Here is a 23,490-nt window from a genome sequence, read left to right on the forward strand (position 1 = left end):
CCACCTAAGGTGGTGTTCTTTATGCATCATCTGGACAGCTCCTACTGTCATGTCTTAATTGTGTGAGGATAACATCCAGAAGCCTGAGTTACAGATGAGGGCATTACTGTCAAAACCATGAAACAATAAGATAAGTCTCTATTCCAAAGATGTGTGTCTAAATTCACTGTGCTCCTTCATAGAATTTAGGACATATGAACATAATATTAAAAAAAAAAACTCCAGAAACAACAGAAGAAAAAAAAAGCAACCAAAAAAACCCCAACACCCAAAAATATGGGAAGTGACTGACAGAGTAAAGCAAATAACTTCCTGGCACAATATGTCAAATTATTGTTATCAGGCTGCTTCCAGCTCAGTGTGTTGCAGAGCACAGTGCAGCAAAAAGTTATTTGCCAAAAATGAAAGACTGCCATGAGGTAACCTGCAGCAGATCTGACTGTCAGCCTGAAAAAATCCCATACAAATGGAAAAACCCAAAAAAACCCAAACCCTGTACCCCTACATAGATCAAAGATGTACAAAGTGTGCAACTAAGGAAACTAGAGGGCCCTTCATCAAGAGGCTCAGGCTATTCTGAAGTGTTGCATTACACTCTGACTAATTCTTCACTCCAGCGTGGAAAGATGGATTATCTAAAGCCAAGTTAGTCTATGGGAGGGAGAGGAGTGATGTCAAGACAAAGCCTGAAGAAAGGCTTGATATGTCTTTCTGTTTCTGTTCAGCAAAGACAAAGAAAATATCCCTAAGAGAAGGAAAGGCTGCAGTTGATGACATGGCTAATGCTAAATTTGCTACTCAGATACAATGAGCCACCAGTCCTGCTCTAATGTAACTGTTCATTATTGACTAGGTACAGTAATATCAGCAGGAGTTGTAAATACTACACAATACAGAGGACATTGATCTGCTCTGCTACTTCATCACCCAGGGTAGCATTCATCTCATCCAACAACAGCCACCCCAAAATTAGCTGCCAAATCTATGCTAGTGATGTAGATTCCTTCCATAGAGGTAAAGGCACTTCTTGAGTGTGATTCCTCTCATCTCAGTGTATAAGATGGATTGTCCTTTGGAGGAGCCTCTCTGTGAATTTATCTACATGATAGATCAGGTACCTACATGTTAGGTGGACAGAGTTGGATGTGACAAAAGTCATGCTTGTGCATTTGATGGGGATGTCTTCACTGCACAGCAAACATCCATAAGGCCATACCTTATTATCTCACTAAAAGGCACCTTGGGAGCCAAAGCAGAGAAATCTGTGAAGAATCATTTGGGCTGAGAACAAGACTGATTTGCTCCAGAGAAGGACTTGAGCAGCTGTTGAGACAAAAATCGCTCCATGCCTTCTGCAAGTCACAGCAGTTACACAAGAACAAGAGCAATGTGTACTACCTGGGAGGTTTAATGCCCTCAAAAGATCTATATAAAAATTATCACATCAAAGCATAAAGCAGAGTAGTGGCACTGCCTAGGCAAGCTCATCTTGTTATTACTGGCCTTGTATCTCCACTCTTGACAACTAGGTCCTATTTTTAAGAGTATCCCATTCCTGTGACATGTGAGCTGTCATTTTCCATTTTCATACCAACAACAACTTACCTTTTGCAATAATAATTTACAGACTTCATTTAAGTAGAGCTTTAAAATTACATGCATTCAACAAACTTGAGATGGCAATTTTGCCTGGTTGCAAACTGCATTCAAATTTTACCTTCCCTCCCCCCCCAACAATTCAGAATTGAACAGTTTCTCTCTAAGTAGTGTCTACTCTGTGCACTTAGATGCATGTCTGTACTTAGGGGATTATGTACTCAATACTTTTGGGCTGTTATCCCTTTCACTTAAAGCATGAAACAGACTGCTTTTAAAGAGAACTGCTTGAAGTTGATATTGGTACTAGAGAGGAAGAATCTAGAAAGAGTATACCGCAAACAGCCAATAGAGTAAGGAATTTGGTATTGTTTATTCTGCACAATGAAAGAAGATACATTCCATAGAATCATGCATAAAAATTTGCCTTAAAGCACTTCAGAAAATTGCATGCAAGGAGTGATATAGAAGCAGAGCTTGGTCCCACACAGCAGCTTTCAAATGGACGATTATTACAAGTGTTTAAAGCGTATATAACTTGGATCGAATTATATGTCAGTGTGGCACGAGCAGAAAATCTTTGGCAGCATGCAGCATGTTTTTAGTGCTGTTGTTTAAAGAATTGGTGATGGTTTGAGTGCTATTGTTTAAGGAAACGTGGAAAATTTGCTGGTGATTGAAAGTTCAGCAGCAAGGTTCTCTTCCCTCCGTTTATCTCCTTCGTGGTGTTTTGACAGATCTTACACCCTCAGCTGTGGTACTGACTGAAACGAAGCTCTAAGCTAAGCAGATACTACTCGGAAGAAAGGGGAAATAAAACTGGAGCAGCACTAAGGGTGAGGGGAGAATCAAGTTGTTTCAAAAAATACATTCACTTGTGCAAAATCCCACCCAAAGATTGCAGCACTGCTACAGAATTTCTCTCTCCTGTTTTACATCTTTTCAGTGAATTAAATATTCTCTGCATCAGGACCTTGCTTTAATACTAGACAAGCAAAAGTCCATTTTTAGAAATGAGACAGGTGATGTGGACAATAAAGTGATTCTAAAGCATTAGAATCTAGAAATAGAACTAAATTACAATGTAGCTTTTACTTCTGTGACGGTCCTGAGGCTACTTCCAACAATCTGACACCTTCTGGGGGCAAGCATCATTAGGATAACATCTATTAGAATGAATTGATTTAAAGGGTAGCTCTGGTAGAAGAAATATTGTGGTAAATTTCTTATTTAACTTTGTCAGTACCCTTTCAATGAGCACAGGTAGAGAATAGGCATAGTTTTGTCTGCACAGACAAAAAAATTGTGATGATTAGGGAAAAAACTTAATCACACACACAGAATGTCAGGGGCTGGAAGGGACCTCGAAAGCTCATCCAGTCCAACCCCCCCCTGCCAGAGCAGGATCCACCTAGATCAGATCACACAGGAACACATTCAGGCAGGTTTTCAATATCTTCAGAGAGGGAGACTCCACACCCGCCCTGGGCAGCCTGTTCCAGTGTTCTGTCACCCTCACAGTGAAAAAATTCCTTCTCATGTTTAAAGGAAACTTCTACACCTCAGCTTCTGTCCATTGCCCCTTGTCCTGTCATCAGGCATCACCCATCAGAGCCTTTACATATTTATAAACACTGCTGAGGTCACTTCTCAATCTCCTCTTCCCCAAGCAGCACAGCCTCAGCTTCCTCAGTCTCTTGTAACAGAGACATCATGCTGAGAGTGTACATTGCAACATATCCTGCCTACATCTGAAAGTCTCCTGCCAAGATGGAAAGTCCTGGCAATATACAGATCGTCCAGAGGAGCCAGAAGACAAGGTCAGAGATTGTCTGTTTCCTTTCCCCAGAAGCCTGGGAAGAATCAAGTCTCAGCGGCCGACAAGACAGAGTACCCTGAAAGCATTTGGGCACTGTCTGGACTGTGGCCAGCCCCCGGAGTTGGGGGAAAGTAATTTTGTGAGTAAGTGCTTAAAAGCCTCTTTGTAATTCTCCATTGCCTTCTGCTATGAGCAGAAAGAGCTCCTTGGGTCCATCTAGTGGACAAGTGGTATAATGACTGCAAGTGGTATTTGGCTGCAAGAAGCTCCTCTTCCAGTTCAATTCATGTTTCTACCTTTTGCTGGTTATTACTGGATCTAGTCATGCAAAGAACCAATTAGTATTCAAATTAGTGGTCAGGGATGGTGAGAGTTCTGAATATCAAAATGAATAAACAATATTGATTTGGGAAGAAATGCTATCTTTAGTTATCCCCTTAGATTAATTAGTTATCCCCTTCACAACAAGAGAGCACCTTCAGCACAGTGCTTGAATTCATGCAATTTTCTAACAATTCTTCCTTGGCTGAAGGAAACTAAGGGACAGGCAGATAGGATGAGCAGCTGTTTGAATTATAGTTACTTGGTGTTTACTTCTGATCCAAACCTATGGCATTTAGATCCTCAGTGCTTCTGATGAGTTAATGCTTACTACGAAATAGAGTCTTTTGCAGAAATTCCAAACCTATCTTAGAAATACTAATAAAGAAAAGCACAGCCAAGAGGGAACTTTGTGACTTGCTGTAGAACAGGCAGCATTCAGCACTCTAATGAACCTGAATGTCTGGCTGAAAATCTGGACTAATTGAAAAATTAGATGTCTATCTCCTCTGAGGGGCCTTTTCCCTGAAACCTTTCTGACAGAGTAGCAAAAGAGCAGCTCTGTGTTTGTTGTTTTTTATGCACCCACATTGTCCTCAAGTTGAGGTGAAACTCTCCTACACAAATGCAGTGCTTGTGATGAGGTAAAGTTCTAGATGTAATTGCCATCACAGCAGCTTTGTTCAGAGCATTCTATTTTTTTTTAAATGTCATTCTGTTCATCATTTAAGCAGAGAGCTAAAATATATAGTTATATAAGCATCAATATTTAATCAAGCAAAAGACTTTGCAGTCTCTATTCTGGAATAGTCTAGAAACAAGGAAGCTCTACAAGGATTATTTTTTGCTTTCCTCCTTGGTATCTCTCCATAGTCTACAAACAGCTGCTTTAATATTTTGCCAAATGTCACAACTCCTCCTTTTCCTTATCAAAGACACATTATGTATAGTTGTATTTATTTTTAGCATTTATGAAATCTGTTTATTACAGCCAGACATACATCTTGGGGCACTCTGGCTTCAAGTGCCCAAATACTTCGTTCTTTAGAGGATTAAATGTGTAAGAAAAAGGGAAGTTGAGCAGAATAAGATCATAGAATCAAGCAGGTTGGAAGAGATCTCTGTGATCATCCAGTCCAACCGATCACCCAGCCCTGTCCAATGAAGTAGACCATGGCACTGAGTACCTCATCCAGTTTCTTCTTCAATATCTCTTAGGCAGCTCATTCCAATGGCAAATCACTCTCTGTGTGAAGAACTTCCTCTTAACATCCAGCCTAGACCTCCCCGGCATAATTTGAAACTGTGTCCCCTTGTTCTGTTGCTGCTTGTCTGAGAGAAGGGACCAACCCTCACCTGGCTACAACCTCCCTTCAGGTAGTTATAGAGAGCATATTAACAGCCATGTTCAGTTTCAACAGTTTAGTTTCATGGATATGTTGCTGCACCAGAATTAAAAGTCAGGTCCCACAGGCACGCAGAATCTGATAGGAATAATGTGGAGATGTCCTGTTCTTGGCCATTTAATGAATCCAGTGGCACTGTTAGTTATAACTGATTTCTTCTGAGTATTCTGCTGTGTTCCTGGAGACAAGAGGTGCCCTCTTTTTACATCATTCCTGGAAATACCATTTATTATTTTTAACTATGGATTTATTAATACACACAGACATCAATCTGGAAGCCTTTCACATCTTGAAATTTCACCTCTGTTCTTCGTTTCAGGCTGTCACCCAGTGAATTCATCACTGTCACTTCTGTCTTGTAGTGATGAATTTCTATCAAAAGCTCAGGCACTGCCACAGTCAGTCCCACGGAAATACATTCCATGTTTTTGAAAGGTTGACTGTGGTGCAGTTAAAAGAGTGAATTGCCCTGACTCACCTGAAGCCTGTGTGAATTTATGTTTTTAAAGAGGCTGGTGATGTCCTCTGTGGAGTTTGACTCTAATGTCTGAGATACAAAATCATTTTGAGGATAAGGCTTAAGTTTTCCAACTTAATTCTGGCTGACTGAAATGTGCCTTCTGAACCAGGCTTTGTTTTGGTAGGAACTGTTGCTTAGTGCCACGGTCTAGATGACTGGATAGGGCTGGGCAGGTTGGACTGAATGAATCTTGAAGGTCTCTTCCAACCTGGTTAATTCAATGATTCATATCAAAAGAGAGCCTGGGAACTAATTCTTGTGCATCATGAATAATCTTGGGATCAGGGTCTAAAGAAAGAGCTGGAGAACTCAATAACTTGTAGCACGCTTGTACCCTGGACTGCTGGAGGAGATGATAAAGAACGTGCCTTTTCCTTACTCTTTGCAGGCATAAGCCAGTGCTGAAAAATACAGAGAGGGAACTACTGCAGTGATCTATTCTGCAGCAACACAAGAAAGTTTGAAAGAAGGCCATGCCTCAGTTATTAGTCCCTCCAGAGTTCTTAAGCTCTGACATTTTAGCAGTACAATGGCAAGCTTTATCTTACACTTTAATATCCTATACAAAAAATTAATACAAAATATACAGCCTCTATTCAAGGCTGCAGATGGGAGATGAACCTAAAAATACTTTTATACCCAATTCTGGTATCTCCTGTTATGGTACTAGCTCTACAGATAGGCTCAAACATTCCTGCCAGCTCTTGCTTTATTTTTTTTGTTAGGTAGGAAGGTGTCTGGCAGAATATTGTAATTTCAAAGCTTAAGATGAGATGCCATGCAAAAAATGTAACAAGAAATATAAGAGAAAGGAAAAAAAAAATGTATTCTAAAAAGTGCCTCTTAGCCTGCAGACCCCAACTCAGGCTCACTGAAGCTGAGATGACCCTAACTGGTTTGGAAGATGCCTTTTCCCTACCTGGCAGTTACTGGTTTTTGTTAAAAGATAGAAATACATATGTGTATTTATCATCACATTTCAGTGTTCTCCTTCATTTCCATCACTACCACACGTTTCCAAGAAAAAAAGGAAATTTTCACAAAGGACCAAAGAGTCATCTGAAACCAGGTGGTCTCACAGGAAACAGCCTGAGGGGAGCAAAAGATCAGAAAAAAACTGAGGTGATGTGCAAAGAACTAAATGAGAAACTTAGGATTAAAATCAAGTAAGCACTGTCCACACTCATCGTTGCTTTTTGCTTGCCTAGGTGACTGATAAACTCTATGGCACTTTCAATAGCACATTGCCTTACATAAACCCCTCAGTCAGACTGGCTCCCATTCTTGACACATAAGTTATGTACAGAGGCATATTCATACTTCAGTTCATCAGAGAATGTTTTCATTCTGCTCTTTCCCTCATGCACAAAAGCTGCTCTTGCCTTTTGTGAATAGCACAATTTTGTGCTAAAAGTGAGACCAATGAATCAATCTCTTCCCTGTTTCCTCCCTGTAGAAGCCAAATTTTCTAATCAATCTCTTTGCTTATGATTATTTCCAGGACAACTATTACCTTCATATCGAAACACTTGTATCTGAGCATCTAGGCACAGTAATAGATCAGATCCATACTTGCCAACAGAATTTCAAACCCCTTGTTTGATAGAAATGGAAACTAGATATGTGACAGGCATTCCTAAATGTCTCTGGGAAAAGCATTGATTTCCACAACTTCAGCATCTTTGTTAATTTGATTGGAAGGCCAAGGTAAACGTGAGCTATTTGCATTGCTAGCAGATAATAACATGGAATGTTACGCAGATGATCACGATGAAATTGAATTTTCCAACAGTTAGCACATAAAATAGAACTGAGAATGCTTCAAAAAGGAAAAAAAAATCAATTGAAGAGAGATTTTTATGGTATCACTGTAACAGCAGTTGGCAAGCATTCATGTTCTAATGCCTTTGATGCAAGGACAATCACTATAGTGCTGCCACACAGAGATGTGGAAGTTACTACTCTTGCTTTTGCTTGGATAGGAGCTGTCTATGGAAGACTATGTGGTGAAGTTACTACTCTTGCTTTTGCTTGGATAGGAGCTGTCTGTGGAAGACTATGTGGTGAAGTTACTACTCTTGCTTTTGCTTGGATAGGAGCTGTCTATGGAAGACTATGTGGTGAAGTTACTACTCTTGCTTTTGCTTGGATAGGAGCTGTCTGTGGAAGACTGTGGTGAAGTTACTACTCTTGCTTTTGCTTGGACAGGAGCTGTCTATGGAGACTGTGGTGCTTCACGCTCTGTGGTGTCTTTGTTCTGAAAAACACTGATGTTCCATGTGCAAACCAGATGCTTTAGCTAGATGCAATATCTCACCCCAGGATAGTGAATCTTGCACAGGGACTCATTACCTTGACAGTTTAAAACTGCTGGTAAAGTTACTGAATGATTCAGAGAATTGGCCATAACCTAAGCCATGTTAAGATGCTGTTTTCCACACCTTGTTGGTGTCAGGATCATTTTGCCTTTCTTGGTGAAAGCTTGAGATATATTCATCCCAGCCTCCTTGGTGAGTGTGAGGACTCCCTGGTAGAGAAGACCATGGGCAGAAGTGAGATGAGAGCACCTGCATCCTCACCCTGGCAGCTGCCAGCTCCAGGCTGAACACCCATTATCCCCAGCATAGATGGTTTGCTGGAGTCAGACAGGTGTAGCCCAACACTGTTATTCCTTTTCCTGTCCTAATTGCTAGTTTCTGGGAAGAACAAACAAGATACTTGCAGTTAAACAAACATGTATGGAAATCCCTTTATGGCTTCAGATGACAAATTGAATACAATTCTCTTCCGCACGTTAGCAGCATCCACAGATACAAGCTGGAACTTTGTTTTTCAGCATAACTGTCATGGGATTGAGCCTGTTATTTCTAACATCTCGATGAACTGGTTTCTTCTACTGGTGTGAAACTAACTGTGCCTTTACAACACGCTGTTTCCATAGCTGTCAAGGGGTTTGAATTCACAGAGTGGTTTATTTTTACAAAGTGTAAGCTTATCAGACCACCTCAGATCACATTCCCCACACAGACTGAAACATTTCAGATTTCAGATGCTTTTCTAGCTCTGAGAGCCCCCCCCAAAGCAGTCAGTCACCTCACAGTGAGAATTACCCCCTGCAACGTGGGACACCTTGCACCAAGGTTTTTCACATCCTTAGGCAATGTGATAAACTAAGCTTAAGCTTTTCCCCATGCTTTAGATTTTATAAACACAGGGAAAAAGCTTTCCTGCTTAGCTTTAATTATATTTGCCCATTCTTCTAAAGAGGGTATTCAAGGACTTTGTTTAAAATCACTGTATAATTAATGCATATGTTCAATAGTATGATAGAGGTGTTATTTGTGCTCCCGTTTTAATACAAGCCCAGGGCAAAGACATGAGAGGTGGGTTCTTTCTGTCTAGTGAATCATAAAGCCGTTTACAGTTGTGAAAACAGAGACCAAATCTTGTCTAGAAAACAGTGAGCTACCCTTTCAGAAGTAATGAAGAAAACTGTTATCAGAGTCTACTGCTGAACTCTTTTGCTTTCAAAGTTGGGGGAGAGAAATGCAACTGCAGTTGAAAGTCATCTGGCTCTTTTGTTATTTTGCAATTTGAGTGGCATGATTTTGTTTGATTTTTTTTCTGTCCTCCTCCCTAGGTGTTAAATTCTTACTGGTCTTGCTATCAACCTGTGTTGTGATCTACAGAAAGAAGCAATAGATGTTGGCAGCTGGGTTACTGTAAGGAATGTCTCATCCCATTGTAGGCATTTATGCATATTTCATCCAACTTTGTACACATATTTTGTATATGTATTTATTTCATGCCATAAATTCCAGTCAATAACTGTGAGATTCTGCTTCAACAGTGAACCATTTTGTATTTTGAACAATGCCAGTTTGATATTTTTACTAGAGGCAAAGCAATAGTTTTAAATTCCACAGATGTTGAGGTTTGCTCTTAGCTAATGATGTAAACAGTGATTCAGAAGTGGAGTTATGAGTCTGTAAAATAATGCCTGTTGACTCATAGGATTGTTTCTTTACGTTCCTGGTAGGTCTTCATAAAAATGCAAAGGAGGAAGGTCTTGTGGAAGGCATATCTCTTCATTCCAAAGACAATTATGCTCTCCCATCCACCTCACTCCATTTGGTAGCTGGCATCTTGTGATTTCTTCCATACTCATGCAAAACAGCTCATAGCCACTTATGACCAATGGCGTCTACTTCTCTTTGGGCACTTATTGAATATTCACCAACTGCAGACGAAAATCAACTTTCTGTCTTCAAGTTGAGTTCTTAATGATTGCTTTATCTGACAGTTAATACAACTATTGACAAGCCCCCAAGGACGAAACACACTTGTTACCTCCACCAGCATTTCACTAGAGGCAATGGCTTCAAACCAAATCTTCCTTCTTCTCTCTTTACCTTTAGTCTGAAACAATCTCAAGATGAGTATGACTGTACAGGAATCAGAATCAAGACACAGCAGACATTTGCTGGTTTCTAATTATTAACAATTTCCACAGCTGTCATATAGTACCTCAGTTTTAATTGGTTGCACTAATAAAAGGAGTATTTCTGTGCACTGAGGTGCAGACAATCCTCATGTAATTTAGGCAGCCTGCTGTAAGCAGCCTTATGGGCAAGTACTTAGAGACAGCTACTTACTACAAAAGGCTTCCCCTAAATTAAAATAGTGCATTTGAAACTAAAATAGTGCATATATTGTATTAATAAAGTCATAACTTCTGCTCAGTCAAGCTGCTCTATGCCACTGGAGAAGTTTTAATCAGATTGTGTTCTCTTTTTAGTACTGTTCCATTTGGAATTGTCAAGAGAGCTGTCCTGGAACAAGAGATTTTTTTTTCCCCCCAATTATTGAACACAAATGGTCACAGCACTTGCAGATTTTGCATAACTAATAAGCTGAGAAAAAGACCTCTTCTGGCTGTAACATTTACTTCTGCCTGACTGTTTAATTCCTTAACAAAGCTGGAATGAGGCTGTAGTGTGCTAGCTTGAGATCCTGTATATCTTTTATCAAATCAGGTCAAATGAGACATTAAATTTAGTAAACACTTTTTATAAGGATGTGGCCTAAATTTAGAGTTCTTGCATCTTCTGGGAGGTATTTTGAGTTCCAAGCTTTAGGGACCTGTCTACAGAGAAGGGAGCACAGAAATTGTAACCAAAATCAGGTGTACATTACTGGGCTCTGGAATCTGTGACAATAAACTAATTGGCAAATTTTAACACGTTAAGCAATCTTCTCTGAGCACCACTGGAATCTGAAATCAGAGAGATTGCTAATTTTCATTCAGGAGTGAGTCTATCGCCCACTCCCTTTGCTGTATAAAAATTAACATATGGATAGTGAGAAAATCTTTATAATGGAAAAAATCAATTGAAAACTAGTAATCTGGTGAAACTGACAATGCATGTTATGAGTATAACTTATGTATTTCAAATTTCTGCCTGGATTTTTTTTCCAAGTCTAAGCTTTAACAACTTGTAAATGGCCAAAGACCTATGGAAATAATACACAAAGCAATATGTATGACATCGTTTCAACAAATCTGATGATTCTCAGAGCCTAAGGCAATCTGAGTACTCATGGTTTAACTTAAGCATGTTTTGTCTTGCCTACATTGTTAGTATTTTTCTTTCTAGAACCTCTACTAGCACATGGAACAGTGGAGAGAGGTTTCTACTGATGCTGTAGTGGGCATTAGGAGAGTCTCCAAGACTATTTGCCCTGCAGGTCTCAAAAGAATATCAGAGTTAGAACCAGAAAAGCATCATCATCTTATTGTTGCCTCTCTCCCCTACATCCTCATCTCCATGGGTAAGTGGGGCATCAGGGCAGGGAGGCCAGCAACACACATCTGTGATTGAGGTGTCAGAGAACTGGGATCCCTGGCATCCAGGATGCTCATCTGCTGTGCTATTTATGCACAGCCTAAGTGCACTTGCTACTGCACTCTGACAGCAGTGGTACTGCAGAGACATTTTTCTTTCTTTAAAGAAAGAAAACCACTGATTTTGTTTGTAAATGCAATATCCATTTTACAAGGTTAAAACAGAAAGCAGTAAAGGCAAAGAAATTGCTTCATCTCATTTTCTGTCAGGATAGTACTTCAGATACCTTCTAAGAGTAATGGTACACTGGATGTTTCTTCCAGGGACCAGATGTGCAGGGTTAGTATGTAATTCACAGAATTGTTTTTGCATCTGTGTGCACGGCCATCAGGTGCAGATCTGCACCCATCCGTATGGCTGTCTGTGCATGTGTGTGTGTGCATCTTGGATGGCATTTCTAATGACAGAAAGAAATCTTCTCCTTTACATGAAGTGTGGTGAGTGGGACACTGGAATGGGTCACCCAGGTAAGTCAAGGATTCCCTCTCCCTGGAGGAGATCTTGCCTTGAGTAGTCTGGTCTAGTGGAGGGTGTCCTCACCACTGCCAGTGGGACTGGAATTAGACAATCTTCAAAGTCTCTTCCAACCTGAACCATTCTATGACTCTGTGATCATGTATTAGGAAAAGAATATTTTCTGATAGCAAAGACACTTCTTAAAGCTGCGTGCAAAATACTTCATAACTAAAAAAAGGGCACATTTTTCTCCTTGTTATTTATTTACTGCTCCCATTTCATCTACAGATATTCAATCACTTGTTCATTATCACAGAATCATAGAATGTTTTCTCTTTGTGCTTTCCAATACACAAAATCCTTATCTACAGAGAGGCTTCAATCGCATTCAAATTCTTTCTAGGCAGACTTCTAACATATTGGCTCTTCTCTCATTCCTGGGATTACAGATATCACTGATGATATCTGTAAAGCTACTCTTTCTGGCAAAACAGCAGGACAACCTCTGTGATTCTGTGAGTTTTAATTTTGATAATATTTCGAAGCAAGTAGATAATGAGGTGAGAACATTTGTAGTGTGTGTTAAACATAACATGAGAATACAGTTCTAGAGCACATAAAATTCCTTTATTTGAGGATGAACAGTGACTATCACTGTCTTCCAGGTCTGGAAATTGAGTAACAAGGCAGTTGTGACTCTGTTATTATCACAATGCTAGTAGCAATTTTGCAGTTGCCTACTGTAGCCATTTACATTCCTTTGTGTCTGTCCAATATCCAACTAATTACTGTACAATGATCATCAGTAACAAGAAATCTGTACTGGCTACACTGTCCAGAGTGTGAGCTGGGAGTACCTCATCTTCTAAGTTTAATTGCTGCAGTTGTTATGTGCCAAAAGATAACAGGTAGTGCAACAGTCACATTCACCATCACGGCTATGCAGTGGTGTTCAGATCCTTAAGAGTGAGCAGTGCTACAAACTGCTACACATCTGTTGGTAATTCCTCTGCACTTGTCTGTGTTTCCCACACTGAATCAATGAGCTGGGCCAGTAAATTACAGGGATGGTTATAGTTGCCACCAACCTGTCTGGAAGATGAAGGGTAGGTACTCCTGCCTTTCACAGGCAGTTCCAAAGAGGACTAACCTTTTGCTTTGCTTTACATGGTTTTGGTTTTGTGATGGTTTGGGAGTTACCCACCCCCCCCCCACACACACTGAAATCACCCAGACTAGACTCAGCCAGTTGAAAGTTAAGGAATGAAGCTATATTTACATCTTAGCACAATTTACAAGTAGATATACACAAAAATATTTACCATTATATACAAGTTAAAAGTAATACAGAAACACAGTACTCCTTCCAGAAATCAGAGTGCCAGGGGGCTCCCAACCCAAACCCCTACCCTGCTTCCCCCTTTTCCCCTCCCTCCCTTCAGAAATAACCAGATCAATCCCCATATATCTCATGTGATAAATTTGGAGAGATCCGAGGTGAGATGTCAAAAAGACAACAAGGAGGTTAGAGGAAAAAGAGTTCAGTCAGATTAAAGACTTAAGGCAGATGCAACCACACAGACCAGAGAGAAGTGGAGCTGAGCAGTGTGTGAGAAGTTAGTCTCTTACCTGTATTTTGCCTAGCTGCATTTCTCAGCAGAAGAATGAGTGCAGGGTACTGCTGGGGTTTTGTTCTTTCTTCTCACAGCTAAGGATTTAATTTCTCTCAGTAAAATATTCCAATTGGCCTCAAACCAACACAGTTGTGGTTTTTTTTTTTTAACTTGTTTGTTTCAGGAATCAATACTTGGAACTGGGAGAGAGCAGTGGTGCTTGCAGCCCTCCAAGGTTCCCCACATTTTTGTAAGCATTTCTAAAATACATTGTTCTATAAGAAAATATTCAGCTATTTTCTTTTTTGCCCCCTTCCTACTTGTTTTATTTCTACATTATCTTTTCCTGTTCTCTACTGACAGTGTATTTAGCACAGCTTGTTGATAGCAGGAAAACCTGTGCAGTGATGCTTTCTCATCCTAGCTACTCACTAGTCTGATCTAGGTCAATGATGCACAGGGCTTTCCGTTTTCATTTTTGTCCTCTGCTCATGGGAGAGATGTGAAGAGATTAAAGGCATAATGGGTCTGATCCAAAGCCCTCTGTGGGTAAGAGCAGAGCTGACAACAGATCTGTTTCACAGCAACTTCTGAGATATGGGGCTTGTTTTCACCCACTGCAGAACAAGTGGACATTTTTGCTCATTGAAATACTTTTGAAATGCTGATTTTTTTTTTTCCTATAAAATGTGATCTTTGTGGAACAGGGAAAAGTCTGTTGCTTGGTAATCAGAGAAATAGTTCCATGCTAATCTCTGTTCCTAATAACATGGAACCAGGATTTTCATCCCCAAACTAAACAGATCAGTATACAGATATATACCAGACAATTATGTATATGTGGAGAATAATTTCCATTTACTCCAGTAGTCTTTGAAGCAAAATCTTAGAAACAAATATGGGCTTCTCTCTTAATTTTTAGTATGTGAAATACTATGAATTAGGCATTTCCCACATTCTAATCCACATGTAGTCATGGAAGAGAGTTTCTGTTCTTTGCTCAGTTTCATTTATTATGTACCTGTGAATGAAGGACACCTAGAGAGAATGACATTGCAAAGGTAGCATTCAACACTTCAGAGATCTTTTACAACTACGTTATTTTTTGCTGTGTTCAGAACAGTAGAGCTCCAATTGTTGATTTCCAGACCCTTGTACTGTGTATGTTCATGCATGCACACAGCTCCCCATCACCCTCACCATCTGCCATTAAGAAATATTAGCACTATTATTCCCAGTTCTATGAAGTGTTCTCTTATACTATTTCTCTTCTCTTCCTGGAGTCTCAGACATAGTCGTGTAGAACATGCAAGTAAATGTTCTTGTTTTCACAGTCTGGGTGGACAGGAGAGATTCACTGGCTATGATATCAAAAGACATCCGTGAAGGCAGCATTTGAGCCATCGCTATTTGAGCAGTGTGCAGCTTAGTGAAGTCTGTAACATGGGAATAGCTTGGGGCTGAAAGATCTTAGGGTGTCTTGAGACTTTAAGTCCCATTATCTAAAAGTTAGTGATATTAAGGAGGCTTGGGGGAACACAGTTTCATGAAAGACCTTGGATTATTGCCCAGGCTAGAATATCAAGTTCAGGAGGGTCGATGGGAATAAGTCTGAGTTTGCCAGACAGATGTAAGAGGTTTTCTGAGATCCTTTTTAGCTTCAAACGTCAGTCTTTGGAGTCTCTCCACAGGATCTCCATGTCTGGGTTGTAGTTTTAATAGATCACTTAATCGTGAGAGACCGTGGAGCTTCTCCTAAGTGATTCTTCTCTGTGGTCCAGGAGCAATAAACTATTTTGTCACTAGAGGAAGCCACAAGCAAAAACTGTAATTTAGACAAGAGAGTCAGAAAAGCCAGACAGAGCCTTTTGCCTGACATACCAGGAAAAATACAAAGAATACATTACACATGTGGCAGTTCCTTGAACCTGTCTCCTTTTAACAGAAAGAAGTTATATTATGAGAATTGCAGTGTTTCAGCTTTGACTTTGCTTTTTTTCTTCCGTCAGTGTTTCAGTTTGTCAGAATGTGTCTCTGTCCATGCAATGGCTTCAGGTTAACAGCAGAGAAGGAGCCAGCATGCTAATGTAAAACCTCTAGGAAGTAGCCAGTGCAGGTATGGAAAGTAAATAATTTATCTCTTGGCAGCTGTACATCAACTTCTGTACAGGAGCTGCTGCAAGTGACTGTTCCAGCCTTTGGAGTGATAGAGGGGCACAGAGAGGCTGTGATATGCATCAGCACCTCTCAGCACTAGCTGGGGTTCAGATGCCAAGCAGTCAAAGCAGCTTGCATGAGTGGTATGTAGCCTGATACAAGGACTAGCTGTTGGGAAAGACTCAGTCTGGTTTTCAGTTGTTTAATTTTTTTGGCAGAATGCCTCCATTGCAGAAAAGCCAATTTATCAAAAGCTTTTTGGTGGGGAGCCACAGTGGCACCAAGTCAGCTTGACAGAGTTCTGCTTTGAAGGAAGCATCAAGATAAACTGATTCTATCAGAAGACAAAATACATAACTTTTCTGATTTGGAATTGCTTCTGATTTGACTGCACAGAATAAAAGCAAAACTCATTATGAAGATTTTTACTCATGTGAAAGGAGCTTTTCTGAATTTCTTGCACTCCTGTGGAAAATTTGGAGGTGTTTTAACAACACCACAGCACTTCCTACCATTTCTGGTCTAGTACAGCTGATGAATGTCACAATGATTTTATTAGTAAGCTGCATGTATTACATATGTTTCAACTTCTGCTACCTTTTTATCAAGCTTTACACATATTCCAGGGCTCGATGTGTTTATTCTAAGAGGTATTAATCAACAATGGAAAACAAATGTTAACCTCAAATGTTGACTGAGTGTTTTCATGTAAAACTTCAGCCAAGTACAGAGTTAATGTTTCTTTAAAACATTCCTAATAGTATTGAAGCAAAATTCAAGTCACTGCTTAGTGCAAATGCTAAAGGGCCAGGAAATGATTTCATAGTCAAGCAATCCTACCTGTGACGTGTTTTGCTAAGGGCTGCATCAGTTTGTGATAGATCTGTGACCCACTTTTACTTAGTCTCTCAGAAATAGCTGCAGTGAAAAAACACTACTGCTTTGAGGTGCATGTCTACTTTATCTTTCTGGTTTTTAAAGCTGAGACCTATGTTGAAGACCAATTAACCTATAAAAACTCCAGTGTCCAACTACTGCATACTGACAAATGGGTTGTTTTCATCATGAACAAGCTGCAATTAATATTTGAGTCCATATTAAATGATAGCTATTTTTATCACATCTGCAGATAATAGCAGATAAGTCTTGAGGGGTATAACTGAGGGAGAAATTGAATACACTTAAGGGTCAGTTTACTCTTCTGAAAGCAATAAATAATTTCATTTGGTTTATTTAACTAGTACTCTTTTTTTCTCAGCCAACCTTTCATTAAAGTAAGACATAGTCTGTTGCATTAATTAAATGTGTACAGAAGAGAATAAATGAATTTTTTTACAGGAATATTTGTAACAGCAGAAAGTATCTTTGTGAGCTAGTGGGCACAAAGCAGGGAAATGTGCAAAAGTCAGACAATTGAAACTGAGAGGGAAGTGGATCATCTGAACTCAACTTCAACACCAATGGCAGATAACAGGATGCATGCTGTTTTTAGGGGGAAATGAGCTATTAAATGCAGTATTAAGACTTTAAGACTATAACTCTATGACACTTTCCTCACTGCTATTTTTACCCAGAAGTAATTATTAAGGAACTGCTACAATGATTAAATTTACACATAAGACATTGATCTTCCCTCCCCCCCATTCTCTCTTTGCAAGTGTGGCTAGAGCTTTTCAACAGTCCCCAGGGCAGTGGAGTTCCCTCCAGGAAGAAGCATGATGATGCAGACAGCAGGACCAAAGCACTGGTATGGGACTAAGATAATGCAGATGATATTCTTATTTTTAGCAGGTCTCACCTATAACTTGGAGAAAGCCACCAGGTATAGTCCATCCTTCACTATTCTGAAATAATTATTTTAACAGAAGTAATATATAATATTTATAGAGAGGTAACACTTGGAAGACAGATTATTACTGTCTTGCAAGACAAGTAGAGGTGGATAGTGCAAATGAATTCCTAGGTTTCATTGCTGCTGACTGCATCTCAGAAGGAATATTTCAAAGGTACCATGTCAGAATGTTTTCTCTTGTATAAGAAGGGGAAAGGTTTTACAGGAATGTTTCTTAGACTAATTAAAAAGCAGCCATTTAGTGATTTCTGAATGAGGTGCTGTGGGTGGGTTTTTTAGCTCTGTAAGCAAACCAGTGCTGGAATTGCACAAGGGCTTGCTTTGCCCTGGAATCAACAGCTCTTGGGAAATGCTGTATCAGAACTGGAGCTTCAGCTTGGTACCTTCATGTTTTTGTAATGAGTGATAATCTGGAACATGCATAAACAGCACAGAGAACCTCTGCAGTAGGGATGTCCTGGAGTAGATTCACTTTAGGAAAGTGTCAGGCTCTGCAGAGACAAAGCAAATTTTGTATTTTTATCAACTGTGAAGGCCCTGAGGGCACTTCCAGTCCTTACTGCTCCCATAGAACCTCTCCTGGACCCTCACTCCTGCTCACAGGACCAGCCATCAGTCCCTGTAGTGCTGTTTTGAGTTTGCCTCCCTGAAGTTCTCTTATAACCATGCCTGTGCCCAGCCATGGACCTTGATGAACTGGACCCTGATCTATGGGTTTTCTTCACAGCTTGACCTTGAATCTGATTTCATCATTATGCCAGCTACCTTCAGGAAGCCATCAAGCCTTGCAGTATCCTGACACCACTCAGGAAGGTGTACGTTCTATGGAGCCCTCAGCAGCAATCTGCTCATAAGAACTGTCCTGGAGCATCGAATGGAGGCAGAGGAGCCCCAAGTGTGCTGCTTTGAAGGTATGGCTAAGGGAATCATATGAAACTGTCCTTGTTATTTGTATCAGACTAAAGCAGAAAAGTAGCAGATGACATTAGGTTTTGTGTGACATCAATGGAAGGCTATACAATGTTTGCTGTGACTAAAAAGAGTCTAATACAGAAATGCAGATGCTTCTGAGATGGAGTCAGCTTCTTCAAGAACCATCAGCAAAGGGTGCAGCTTCCATAGCCCAGATGGTTTTAACTAGGGTTGACCTACACCTGTAGGTCAAACCTCATGCATCATGGCAGAAAACTGTGCAGACTTTACAGGATAGTCAAGCTAGGCCAGGCCCTGTCTTCTTCATGTGCACTGAGCATCAGCACGCAGTGTTCAGAATACATACATCTATCATGTTCCTCATGCCAGGAGACATCTCCATCCTCTTCTCTACAGGTAGCATCAGGTGGAAAGACTTGCCTTATTTGTTCATAGACAGAACCACCCCATCTATTTCTTTGGCACCCTGAAAAGAAGGCTTTTTTATCTCCTCTTCCTGGTTGGGAGCTATGAGAGTGAACAAATTAATGAGCCACCTGAACGCATTTGCAAATTAAATAGTCACTGCTCTTCATCCTCCCTGGGCCAGGTTGAAGATGCTGGACAGACCATGTCCTAATACCCATCTGTCAGGGATTACCTGTAACGGGTATAATTTTATACCTAGGCATTAATATCTCTTTGCAGAGTGGTTTCAACTGTGGGACAAAACTGTGACTTCTATTCCATCCACAAGAATTGTCTCAAGTATATACAAATGACCTTTAATGCCAAGAACACAGCAAATCATTTTTAGAAACTCTGCCTGTATCCACATCTATTTCAAAAACACTTTGGTCAATTATTTGCAGATTAGATCTCAGATTTGAATTCCACTGCATCATCTTTTAACTACCATTTAAAACAAGAGAAGTGATGGAGAAAGAAATAAATCCTTTGAAATCCTTACCAATCTTTTATCTTTTCAGCCTTCCTATGGAGACTCCTAAATGGCAGAGTGTAAGTCAGCTGTTTTCAAATGCTGCTTCTCTTTTATCAGATATTTGGCTCCAAAGGGGGGAAAAAACCCACCAGTTTAAACCATGCAATGTGTAAAATTGATTTTTAAATGCTCAGAGGACAATTTTATCTTCTGTTGTTGAAGAAATAGGGCAATTGTGATAATGAAAATATTTTTTTAATTTAAGAATAATACAGAACAAAAAATTGGTAATTTTCTTAGATTCTACTATCTATAGCCTATGATTTGGAACTTGCCTTTTCTAATTGAGGTAATTGATTAAAATAAATGAATTACTAAGCCAGATAACACTGATAATTTCCCTGAAACCATTTAAAATGCTTTGTTATATTCACATTCTCTCACAGGTTAAAAATATCCATTAATGAGATGCAAACCAAGTGTAGGCCAGCATAAATAATAACAGCACTGAACACGATGTACAGGGTGCGTGTAAAATCTGGGATTAGGGAATGAATTTGAGACTATAAACTTCACAGTTTGGCTTCTTAGAGATTCTTTGCTGTTTGGTTTCAGTATATGTGAGTTTAAATGCTCCAAGCTTGGAGGTGATTTGAAAAGCTCAGAATTTCAAAGTAAAATTCAAATAGATTTATGGAATTATGCTAATATCCTGTTTACATGTGAAGGGAGGGATTTTGATGTATAAGCATATTTGGTTCCAGTCTGAACAAAACCCCCTGTCTCTCTTTGGGTGTACATGAGTGAGAGTTTGAAATGGATTGATAAGACCTCTTGAGAAACAAGTCATAGCAGCAAGGAATATTATGGAATATAGCTGCATCTTCTTGGCCACCCACAGACTGCAGAAGCTATTTTAGTCTTCACCATTTCCCCAGTCAGATTTTCAGATTACAAACCACAGTGACAAATGACACATTGTTTTATGTAAGTGTGCCAGAAACTGCTCAATCAAGTTTTTTGGGGGCCTTTTGGAAACTTAGCTTAATCTTGTTGTGAAGGAAAGAAAAATAAAAGAGGGACTATGTTCATAGGCTTTTCTGGACTTGGTTATGTGCATTACTACTGGGGGCAGATGTGATTGAGTTGGAGGGCAGAAGGGCTCTGCAGCGGGACCTTGACCGCCTGGACAGATGGGCAGAGTCCAATGGGATGGCGTTCAATAGCTCCAAGTGCAGGGTGCTGCACTTTGGCCACAACAACCCCATGCAGAGATACAGGCTGGGGTCGGAGTGGCTGGAGAGCAGCCAGACAGAGAGGGATCTGGGGGTGCTGATTGATACCCGCCTGAACATGAGCCAGCAGTGTGCCCAGGTGGCCAAGAAAGCCAGTGGCATCCTGGCCTGCATCAGGAATGGTGTGGTCAGCAGGAGCAGGGAGGTCATTCTGCCCCTGTACTCTGCACTGCTTAGACCACACCTTGAGTACTGTGTTCAGTTCTGGGCCCCCCAGTTTAGGAGGGACATTGAGATGCTTGAGCGTGTCCAGAGAAGGGCGACGAGGCTGGGGAGAGGCCTTGAGCACAGCCCTACGAGGAGAGGCTGAGGGAGCTGGGATTGGTTAGCCTGGAGAAGAGGAGGCTCAGGGGTGACCTTATTGCTGTCTACAACTACCTGAGGGGTGGTTGTGGCCAGGAGGAGGTTGCTCTCTTCTCTCAGGTGGCCAGCACCAGAACGAGAGGACACAGCCTCAGGCTGCGCCAGGGGAGATTTAGGCTGGAGGTGAGGAGAAAGTTCTTCACTGAGAGTCATTGGACACTGGAATGGGCTGCCCGGGGAGGTGGTGGAGTCGCCGTCCCTGGAGCTGTTCAAGGCAGGATTGGACGTGGCACTTGGTGCCATGGTCTGGCCTTGAGCTCTGTGGTAAAGGGTTGGACTTGATGATCTGTGAGGTCTCTTCCAACCCTGATGATACTGTGGCACTGTGATACAGTCTGTGAATGGCAACTAAAACCAGCACAAAGTTATCAGAAATTGGGAATGTGCTGGCATTTGTATCTCAGCATAAGGAGTAGCAAGGTGTTTATAGATGACCCTGTGACCCTGTCCTTGAGGGAGTTACTCCTGCTGTTCTGATGGTGTGCTGGTGGTTTCATGTTGACAAGCAGTAAGGTACCATCAGAAAAAGAATAGGTAGAGCCATAAGGTGCTTGGACCTGCTGTATGAGTGGAAAGCCCACTGTTGCACTGATGCTGGATAAAAATGTTGTCCCCTCTGCTCCCCAAAGCATCTCTAACTCTTTCTAATATAGTCATCTTAGCTGTCTACTGCTACTTGTAACTTCTTTCCCCATGCACTTTTCCAAAGCTCTGCTCTTCATTTCCCAGCAACTTTCCCAGTGAGGCTTAAGTGTGACAGAGACAGTGTTTGGCTGCCAGAATCCTTGTCCATAATCAAAGTGAACTATAACTAGAAAAAGAGAGATTGGGTACTGTAATAATTTTGCTAAGGGAAGACAAATGACCTCGTGCAGATAGATAGTCAATACAACTTCACAAAGGATGTCACTTGCTTTCTTTTTTGGGTGACATTCTTCCTTTCATCTTTTTTTAATCACTGCCATTTTAACTTTGTGCTTAGCCTCTGTTTATTCAGTTTTTAACACTATTCCTCTGTCACTCTATCCTTCTCAATGACTTGCATGGTGCCAGTCTGCTGAAGCTGGCACAACAGAAATCAACCAACCACCAGCTGCTTATGTGAAATTTCTTGATTAGCATTGCCCACACTACATAAAAGCAACTCTGGCTTACCCATTCTGTCTCTCAATGATGATTCGTGTTCTGACTACATCCTAAACTTACCTAAAGTATGATTTCTGTGTATGTAAGAATCCGATGTTGTGTTTGTGCTGCCTCAAGCAATAATGCAACACAAAATTAACCTTCACATCATGTCTAAAACTGGCAATTACACTTATTTCATACAACCACACAGCATCAGTTTGATAATGATGAAAAATACTGCACACTTTCTAGTAGGGTTAATCTTTAGCATATTCTTACTGCTAATGAAATTGCTAACTAACATATTTAATAAATACAGGGATAATTTCAAAGATCCTGCAATGAATTAATTGTAAATACCCTTTGTGAAAATGGAACTTTCTTGCTTAGAAAAAAAGATGGCAGCTCTTCCTAGGTGTAGGGGAACATAATATGTACTGATTAATCTGTATCCAATTTAAGAGTAGTATGTGAAGGTGGCTTCAGCAATGGAAACAGATTGTCCCTTTTTGAACTCGAGTGTGGGATTTGCTCTAGTCAGGGTAGTTAAAAGGCCATAAAAGTTTATTTATTTCCATTAGGTTTAAAAATTGCTCTCAAGGTTGTCATTCTGAGTGCTGTTCTCAGCGGGGCATTGGAAAGAAGTGTTACAGTTCTGCTTTACTTCTGTTTGAATAGTTTTAGTTCATTATGTTTCACTTATATCAAATCTCAGCCATATTTCAATCATCCAAGTCCTAATATATGTGTAATTATAGTGATTTTTCACTCTTGTAAGAAGAATATCAATTCAAACTGTTCAGTCTTCCAGTAGAACCACAACATGACAGGCACCTTGACTAGTGGCACTAACAGACATGTTTCAGCATCAGAGTTCATAGTTAGATAATAGCTGGATGCGACCTTAATGGTCTTTTTCCAGGCACAATGATTCTGTGAGTCTATCAAGCACTGTTAACAACAGTCAGTATTAAAAAACAGGAAAAAATAAGGATCTGTATCTTTAGATCAGGACTCAAGTACAAATCTGTGCAGTTAGGCTTGAAATTTACTACTCCATATTCTTAGGCATTTATCATCCCAACACTTTTTAGAGCAACTCTGCTATCATTGCATAAAGCCATCTTTGAAAATCCTTATCCCCCATAATGGCTTACTGGACATTAATGAAGTAAATACTTGCAAAACGAATTCATATGGAAC

This window comes from Pogoniulus pusillus, chromosome 34 (assembly GCF_015220805.1).
Source record: "Pogoniulus pusillus isolate bPogPus1 chromosome 34, bPogPus1.pri, whole genome shotgun sequence".
Taxonomy (NCBI): Eukaryota; Metazoa; Chordata; class Aves; order Piciformes; family Lybiidae; genus Pogoniulus; species Pogoniulus pusillus.